Below are 7,946 nucleotides of genomic sequence, written 5' to 3'. Positions count from 1 at the left end.
TTCTTCAGCTCCTTCTGCAGACGTCATCTGCAGTTTCTGAGCTCAGCTATTGTGTCAAGTCAGTGTGTAGGAGACTATTTCATTTACAATATAAACAGGCAATATGGGGAGATGGAATAGATGATTGAAAGCTCAAAGGCTGGAGGTGTGGGTTGATGGCATTGAGTAAAGCTTATGTTTGCTTATCTAGTTTTAGGCACTTAAAGTTGGGCATCAAAGCTAGCCTGGGTGAAGGACAGAAAAGGCTATCACCAAGTTTTTCTGTCACGTGGGACATAGGGTATATGCATTATATTTGTACATGTAGGAAAGATCAAATATCAAGACTAATAGTGTTTACTGTCACTACCCTTTCTAGTTGCCTGTATTTTAGAGAAATATCTGGTAACAGAATCACACTTAAATGAAAAATTAAGATTGTGCAGCAATATTTAAGAGATTATTTGCTGTTGGATATAATCAGCAACCTTATATTTTACCCATGTTTAAGGAACATTGTATTGATACACTTTAGTGCCTTAGAATGGCATCAATGTATCTAAATTTAAGGTAAGGGATAACTCAATTTAAAAAAACCTGTAAATTCGATCACTGATTATTTAAAGCACATGTAACGGTAAGATAACTTTTGAATGCTGTGTATGGGCACAGCATTTAATAAAAAGCAAGAATGCCATATGTTTCATTTCTGTTTAATGAGGCTGGGCACAGCCCAAAAAAGCATGCTTTCTGGCACTTAGAAGACTTAAATTTTAGTTACTTCTCTGCTAATGTGATAAGACTGGACAGGGCTATTTCTCATCTCCCAGTTTTCCCATCTGCAAACCAAGGAAAGTAACAACCTCCTTGGTAAAGCAGTTCAGGTCACTCTGAGCCCTGTGTACAAGCTGAAGTATTGTTACAGGAATGGTGTAACTTTAACCTTTCAAACAGTATGTTGAAGGCCCTTTAGGCTGGTGTCAGTAATGAGGGGCTTTATTGAGGGTACCAAGAATTATGGAGTTATCTGAAAGACCAACAAATTTCTTATTTCTGGCGATAATCTAATATTTGTTAGAGGATCTCCATGTCACAGATCTCACTTCAGCAACAAGAAAAACCTTTTGTCAGGCAAGGGTAAGAAAAGCCTTGCTGATACAGGAAGGTTTTTCTTGCATGTTGTTACCAGTACTGAATGCATCCCACATCTTTTATTTGATAACTGGTATTAAGGGAACGAGCTTGAAACAAGACAATAGGGAAAACATGGTTAATTATTTTGGACAATACATAAGGACCTATGCCTGAAAACAAAAGGGGAGTTGGGTAATGATACAGAGACAGAGGAAAACATTTCAGTCCTGTCAAGCTTTGCAAAACTGGCTGGTGCAAACAGGCTGCTCCCATCAGGCATGCCCTGGTGCCCCAGCAATACCCCAGGAGCCCCACTGAAAGCTGACATTAAGCATGTACGAATGTGTTTGCTGCATTTGGACCTTGGACTTGAATCCTGGCATCTAGAAGTTGGCTTTGTGAGGAGTTTCTCAGAGCTCAGGTCTGCTAGTGTATTTTTATAACAACACCCTGTGTGTTTTGGCGGTTAAGGTAAATTACATCATTTTACCCTATCTTTCTGCATTTTATTTTCCTCATTTCCTGTTCTAAAAATATACAGAAGTTGACTATTCAGTGATATGAATCTGAAAACAGAAAAGCCAGCAACCCCTTGTCTTCCAGTTCTTTGTTTAAACCACATCAGACACACAAATAGATATTGCTTGCAAAAGGTCTTGATGAGGAACAGACCCCAGGATATTTTGGAGAAGCAAAGGAAGGAAGATAGGAAGTATGGGGGAGGCTTCAGCTTTTCTTATGGTGGAGGGTTGCGCTCTGGAGAGCGACTGACTGTCGTCCTTGCCAAGCTCTGTACAGCTGCCTGAAGCTCTTGCCTGTCCTGGAGGCTCCAGTCCTCTTCATGGTAGAAACATGGGAAATCAGTTTGCACAAGCACAAAAGGAATGCATATGGTAAAAACTTTTCTGTCCAGCTCAGCAGACCTGATCTCAAAGGGGAAAAAAACCTTGTAACTGGGAAACCATTTTATATGGGACCGTCCAAATTGTTTTTCAGGATTGAGCAGCTTTTGGAATATGCACATTCTGGTTTAGATTTGAAAAAGAACAGGTGGCTTGTGGCATTTCTGGAGCTTGTGTGAGGTAGCTGTGGGAATTTAGAGTTGACTATAGTCTACCTTGAATTGTTCTAACATATTGCGTGCCAATACAGTAAAGGTTCGTGCACGTATTTTGAAGCTTCACCACTTGCAAAATGAATATGGATCACTTCCAAGGTGCTCGATATTCTTTTCTCGAGGTTCATGCTCCACTGCAGGTGCACAGCTCCGACATGAAAGCACTTGCCTCGGCTTTAGGACAGCATCAGCCAACTTAGCGGAAATCAGCTACAAAAGCATTTTGAGCTGACCTGGCTGACTTTGCATGAGATTATATTCTGATTTTCCAGCTGGGCTGCAAGGAAGGAACCTCCAGTCATGGGAAGTGGTTTATTGATGGAGCAATAATTTTTTTTCCAGCTTCAGAAGAACCTGAAATAGGTGTTCTGGCATCAAATGAACAGCAACTCTTCCCCCAAAGCCCCCCAAAAGCTGGATACATACTGCTAGCACACCTGGGTGAAGATTGGCTGTGTAGAGGGAGGGTGTGAAATACAGTGAGTCTGTGCCTCACCATCACTCAGGTGATGCTCATTTTAGAATCTGTATATGTTGGTGCCAAACTACATAAACAGCTTGTTTTTATTGGGGTCTCCGAGAAGAATGCTGCAATGGGTTAGACTAGAAGTCCATTTAGCCTGGCATTGCACTGTTCATCCTAAATAATAAATGATACCCACTCTTGGCAGTTTGTATGGATTAACATCAGTGGTAGATCTCAACAGAGAGGCAAAGTACCTTTTTAAACATTAATATTCCTCCCTTACTATAAAGGGATTTTGCAAAGAGCTGTGGTCAGTGCTGGAGTCTACCTTTTGCATAAGGAAAGTAGTATAAATTCAGGGATTTCTCCCAAGAGATCTTTAACCCAGTCGGACTCTCATGTCCATAGGCTTTAGATATTTACTGAAGTTGATATCCAAAAATAATGTTTCAGGGCTAGGAATGCAGGGCGCTTTTTTCAGACTGACAAACATTCAGGAACTAGATATATTGACTAAGTGTGCTGCAATGCATTTAATCTCTGGAGTTTTGAATTGTGTAAATAGCTGTTAGCCAAAGAAGGCAAGAGGACTTTATTATTAAGTCCTACTTTGAGTTCTGCTCCCCATCATGGACTAGAAGGGCGATTTCTCACTAAACCTGAGGCATTTTAATGTGAGACGTAGTCTGAGCTAGCTTGGTTGAAAGCTGGAGAAATGTTGTGGCTTGCTGTGATACCCCAGGCAAACCATATATTCAGGTCCTATACCTTGTGCTTTGTCTGGTCTCTGCTCTTGGGGGCAAGGAAACTTCTGGGTTTGTCAGACACTTACCACAACAGGGTCCTGATGTAGGCTGGTGTCCCAGGGTCAAGTGCAAAGCCGGCAGAGGCTACTTGGCTGAAGAATTTTCATAGAATCCTAGAATTTGGGTTGGAAGGGACCTTAAAGATCACCTCATCTCAACCCCCCTGCCCCGGGCAGGGCCCCCTTCCCCCAGCCCAGGGGGCTCCCAGCCCCGTCCAACCTGGCCTTGAACCCTTCCAGGGAGGGGGCACCCACAGCTGCTCTGGGCACCCTGGGCCAGGGCCTCACCCCCCACACGGGGAAGAAATTCTTCTTTACATCAATAGGAATCTCCCTTCTTTCAGTTTCAAAGCCATCACCCCTTGTCCTACCACTACACCCTCCTGATCCAGAGTCCCTCCCCACCTTCCCTGCCCCCCCTTTAAGCCCTGGGAGGCCGCTCGAAGGGCTCCCCGGAGCCTTCTCTTCTCCAGGCTGAACTCCCCCAACTCTCTCAGCCCGGCCTCCCAGGGGAGCTGCTCCAGCCCCCCCAGCATCTCCGTGGCCTCCTCTGGCCCCGCTCGAGCAGCTCCGGGTCCTTCTGCTGTTGGGGGCCCCCGAGCTGGCCCCAGCACTGCAGGGGGGTCTCCCCAGAGCGGAGCAGAGGGGGAGAATCCCCTCCCTGGTCCTGCTGCCCCCCCTGCTCTGGATACAGACCAGGACACGGGTGGGTTCTGGGCTGTGAGCGCACGGGGCTGGCTCACAGGCAGTTTTCCATCCACTAATACCCCCCAGTCCCTCTCCTTGGGGCTGCTCTCCAGCCACCCCTCGCCCAGCCTGGATTTGTGCTGGGATTGCCCTGACCCACGGGCAGGACCAGGACCTTGGCCTTGTTCAACTCCATGAGGTTTGCCCGGGCCCCCCTCTCCGGCCTGTCCAGGTCCCTCGGGATGGCATCCCTGCCCTCCCGCGTGTCACCGCAGCACACAGCTCGGGGTCATCAGTGAACTTGCTGAGGGTGTGCTTGATCCCACTGTCCCTGTCACCAACAAAGATGTTGAAGATCTCTGGTCGGAACACCACTCGCCACTGCTCCCCACTTGGACATTGAGCCATTGACCGTAACTCTTTGAGTGTGACCATCCAGCCAATTCCTTATCCACTGAGTGGTCCATCCATCAAATCCATGTTTCCAATTTAGAGACAAGGATGTCATGCTGGGCAGTGTTAAAATCTTTGAAGAAGCCCAGGTAGATGATGTCAGTAGTCCCTGCATCCCTTCATCAATCACATCAGAAGGTCTTCTCTGCTGTCATGCAATGCGGTCACTCATTTTCTGTACTTATGTGGTTCAGGTGCGTCTGCACTATTTTCTGCAAGCTTGTGATTTTATTATAATACATCTATAAACCAGATAAAGAGCATTTATTTCTGCTACTATAAATATTGTCTGACCTTTCCTCTTCGAAGCAAGCTCACTCCTCTGTCTCTAGACTTTGATTTAGGATTATTTGTGGAAGACAAATGGATGCATGCATCACATGAAAATATCTGTCAGTATAATTTCCACTAACGAAGTATTACATGCAGGAAGGAGGGAATGGTGAATTTTAACAGTTGAAGTAGGTAGTGTTAGAATTCCTTGTGATACAGAACAATCTTTAGGGAGATTGTATAGTGGTTGTTCATCTTCTGCAGCACAGAGCCCAGTGGGGGCTGGTGGTTAATGATAGCTGAAAATTAGGCAGAGATGAGACTACTGGTATAGTGGTACAGTAGCCAAAATAATCTATTTGGTATTTTTAGGGAACAGATAAACTGTCGCATGAATGCGCAGCCAACTTGTGAGGTCCTGTGAGTAAAGCAGGCAAAAAGGAGCTGCAAGATGCAGCGTATATAGAAGAAAGTTTTGGAGAGTAATGTGCAAAACCTGATGAGCTAAAGTTGTTATTGTAGTGCTCTTGACTTGTGGCAACTTGGAGCAGGAGAGGCAAATGTTGCCACCTTCCTGGAAAGGGGAGGTATCTGGGACGGCTTCTTAGTCCCCAAACAGCAACCCTAGAGGAACTGGAGGAAGGAAAAACCCAGAAAAGTCAGATGGCACCAAAAATGAGGTGTGGGGTCTCTTAGGTGTAAGCAGAAAAGAGGGAGGAGAGGCAAGAGAATAAGCTGGATGAATAATATTAGTGTGATTGCACTAAGTACCAGGAGAGCGTGAACAGATCATTGCTAAAATGGCATGGGGGCAATATAGCCAAGGAATCCAGCATGAGTGTAGATGAAGATGTATGCAAAACGTGAGTCAAGCTGTGTTTATTACTCTGCTTTAAGAAAAGCAGCAGGTATTTTGGTACTGTAGTCTGTAGATGTGATGAATAAGAAGACCTGGTGTTGCTGGGGCTAATGACCATTATTTGATATGAGATAATTCTACAGCCAAAAAAAAAAAAAAAATCCTATTTACCTGTGAGGATCTTGTGATCTCTTAATTTTGGTTAAATGGATGAATGAGAATTTGTGAAATTTCTGGGAAAATAGCAGCATACTCCTTCATAGCAAAGTATTAGAACGAATTTCTTCATGTGCTGTTCTACCTGCAGTGATTTGTTTTGTGGCATATACAGGATTGGCGACGGTGCTGCTCCTTTCAAACAGCAAGCCTGGTTTCTGACATCGTTTGCCAGCACTTCCAGTTTATCTGACAACCCCCCAAACAGCCGCCAGGCTGCTATTCATTACTGTACTTCAGACAGCCCATTTCCATATGGTAATGAGAAGCCTGCGTTTGTAACGTACCAGCCTGGATATTCTTGAACTCCTTATTGTTCTGTTTCACGCTGCAAGGATGACAAAGGGCCCTTATGAAGAGAGATTTAGGCAAATCCAGCCCCCTTGCCATTGCCCTGTAGAAATGGCCATAGAACACCGAAGAGGACATGACACGCGGTTTTCTGCCTGGGTTGTGCTTCGCCGGTGGGAGTAAATCAGAGGCGGGGGGAGGACCCGCAGCGGCTCCGGGGGAGTTGCCGGTGTCGCCCACGCTTGTGTGTGGGGTGTGGGGGGAAGAAGGGTTGGCCACGTCCCTGCGCTGCTGCGGCTTCTGCTGAAGTTGAGGACGAGGATGCTCGAACTTGCCCGTGTCCCCTGTCCCGCGCGGGGCGGCAGCCGCGGCGCTTTGTGAGGGGGTGAGATGGCGCACCCACGCGCGGAATGGAAACACGAGCCGAGCATCCCTTGCCATCGCGTCTTGGGCGGCTGGGTCCCCCTTCCTCACCACCCCAAAACCCTTGGAGAAGCGGGGGGGGGGGGGGGACGGGACGCGGTGGGGGCAGGTTCCTCGCAACCAGGGGCGGAGCTGCCCCCTCACGCCCCGATGCGTGGGGAGGGGGAAAGCCGGGGTTGCCGCTAAGCCCTGCCCACGCCGGGCGTGCGGTGAGGAACCGGCAGCCGCGGCGGGGGTGGATGCGAGGGGGGAGGCAGCGGGGCTGGGCTCCGTGGGCTGCCCGCACCGCGCCGCCGGGCCCCGGGCAAGGTAAGGGCCGGGCGGGCAGCGCATTGTTCTCCGAACTGGGAGGGGGACAGGGGACGCGGGGGGGAAAGCGTGGGGACACAGCGAACGGCGGAGGGGATGTGTGTGTGTGTGTGTGGGGGGGGGGGGGGGCACGGCGCGCCCAGCCCCGCGGCTCCCGTGGGGTGCCGAAGGGAGTGGGGGTGCGCGAAGATGTGGGGCTCCCCCCCGCCCTCTTCTCCTCGGGTCGTGACAGCGTGAGAGGAAACACGCGGCCACACCCACGCGGGAGCGGCTGTTGAAGGGGCGCCGGGGTGCTCCCCCACCCACTCGCGGCTCACGAGTGGCGGGGTTGGCAGTTCGCTGTCTGGCGGAGCGAGGGACCGCCAAGGAAAGAGGATAAATTCCCGAGGGGGCGCGATGAGAGGTTGAGCGTCACGGCTGCGATGCCGTGCTGGGCTGTGGGCGATAACCGGGATCTGCTCCCTTTCTGGCAAGGAGCACCGGCTGTGGGTCCGAGGAGCGCTCCCACCCAAACTCGGTCTGCCCCACAGGAGGGGACCCACCGGTGTTTTCATCGTGCCCTTCTCCTTAAAGAAAGGAGCTGTGCAGCCCCAGCACAGGGGCTGTCAGGGCTGTGGACAGGCACGTTTGGACAGAAATACATCCTTGCCGGACCGAGGCCCCGCTGAGGAAGCCCACGGCTCTTCCTCTGCCTTTGTTACACTTGTTTGTCTTCCCGGCTTGGCCTCGCATCCTCCCTCTCGCCGAGAATTGTCCCTTTCCCCGTATTGTTCTCGGTGGGTTTCCTCTCGCCTCTCTCTTCCTCCCACCCCTCCTTAGCTGCAGGTCCTCTGCGGACATGACACCCTGACACGCGTTTTCCCTTTCCCCTATGGAGTTTTTAATTCCAGACCTGTTTTAAGGAAATTAGCTTTTTTTTTTTTCCTGAGTGTAA

General features: G+C 49.1%; 1 protein-coding gene across 1 annotated transcript in view; it reads left to right on the top strand.

The window, feature by feature from the left end:
* Nucleotides 1-6,941: 6,941 nt before the first annotated feature.
* FRMD4B (FERM domain containing 4B) overlaps nt 6,942-7,946 on the top strand; it is a 136,561-nt gene continuing 135,556 nt past the window's right edge. Inside the window, exon 1 of the mRNA XM_042799601.1 lies at nt 6,942-7,012. The gene's annotated coding sequence lies outside the window, so the exon portion shown is untranslated. The remainder of the gene's footprint in view (nt 7,013-7,946) is intronic.

The sequence above is a fragment of the Tyto alba genome, unplaced genomic scaffold (genome assembly GCF_018691265.1).
Source record: "Tyto alba isolate M040663 unplaced genomic scaffold, T.alba_DEE_v4.0 Super-Scaffold_3, whole genome shotgun sequence".
NCBI lineage: Eukaryota > Metazoa > Chordata > Aves > Strigiformes > Tytonidae > Tyto > Tyto alba.
This window is presented reverse-complemented; position numbering and strand designations above follow the sequence as displayed.